This window comes from Meriones unguiculatus, chromosome 4, assembly GCF_030254825.1.
Source record: "Meriones unguiculatus strain TT.TT164.6M chromosome 4, Bangor_MerUng_6.1, whole genome shotgun sequence".
NCBI classification, from domain to species: domain Eukaryota; kingdom Metazoa; phylum Chordata; class Mammalia; order Rodentia; family Muridae; genus Meriones; species Meriones unguiculatus.
The window spans coordinates 10,053,889-10,055,225 of NC_083352.1; the positions used below are offsets into that span (position 1 = coordinate 10,053,889).

A 1,337-nucleotide genomic window follows, 5' to 3' on the forward strand; every position below is an offset into this window, starting at 1 on the left:
AATCATGATTTAACAAGATTATCTTTTCTAGTAGGGATGTATTTCAAAAATTAAGTAGGATGTCACATGCTTCAAATGGCATCCCAAAGGAGAAACATTATTTAATGTAGACACATGACCATTTTAAAAGAAGGGTTTCACTTGGCAAAAGATAGAACTTGAAGACACTGGAGATGATGTTTGACTCAGTTCTTGAGGGCATGACAAGAAAGTTTCACATCCTCTATAGGAGAACCACTATCTTGAGTAGGAGCACACTCTCAGGTCCTGGATTCTGGTGCCTAGCACTTTTGTTAAACAACTACTCTTATCTGTTGTGGATTATCAGTAGATTGAGTAAAGCAGTGTCCTGTACAACATGTGAGCTTGTGGGCTCAAGACAATCCTTTAGAACGAAGAATGAAGTTTCTCAAAGAGGAAAATGTCTGCATCAAGAAGAGGAGTACTTGTAGGTATTCAAGACTGCCCATCATTTTAAATGCTCAGACTTGACAGTTCTGTTGTTACATGAAGCAGGTCCTTAAAATACTCCTTCTATAAGTGCATGAATGTGTTATGTTTTTCTTTCTTTTTTTTATTAATTACACTTTATTCACTTTGTATCCCCCCATAAGTCCCTCCCTACCCCTTCTTCATGTATGCCCCTCCCCAAGTCCACTGATAGAGGAGGTCCTCCTCTCCTTCCTTCTGATCTTAGTCTATCATATCTCATCAGGAGTGGCTGCGTTGTCATCTTCTGTGGCCTGGTAAGGCTGCTCCCCCATCAGGAGGAGGTGATCAAAGAGCAGGCCAATCAGATTATGTTAGAGGCAGTCCCTCTTCCCATTACTATGTAACCTATTTGGACAGTAAACTGCCATGGGCTACATCTGTGCAGAGGTTCTATGTTATCTCCATGCCTAGTACTTGGTTGGAGTATGAGTCTCTGGGAAGACCCCTGTGTTCAAATTTTCTGCTTAAAAATATGGAATGCTTCACAAATTTTCGTGTCATCCTTGTGCAGGGGCCATGCTAATCTTCTCTGTATCGTTCCAATTTTAGTATATGTGCTGCTGAAGTGAGCACGGATGTGTTATGTTTAAATATGTGTGAGCAGACCCATCTATGCATATGTATATCTTATCTACCTATTTGTCATATATCTATCAATTCTGTCATCATACATCCATATATGTATTGTCCTGATTATTTCCTTCTTTTGTTCTCTCTCTCTCTCTCTCTCTCTCTCTCTCTCTCTCTCTCTCTCCTCTCTCTCTCTTTCTCTCTCTTCTCTTTCTTCTTGTCAGTGTAACACAAGCTAGGAAGAGGCAACCCCAGTTGAGAAAATGACCCCAATA

General features: G+C 40.4%; 1 non-coding gene across 1 annotated transcript; it reads right to left on the bottom strand.

Annotated features, from left to right (window-relative positions):
• Positions 1 to 958: 958 nt before the first annotated feature.
• On the bottom strand, positions 959 to 1,065 carry LOC132653899 (U6 spliceosomal RNA). The gene has a single exon (XR_009591723.1). It is a non-coding gene; the product is annotated as a U6 spliceosomal RNA (small nuclear RNA).
• Positions 1,066 to 1,337: the final 272 nt, after the last annotated feature.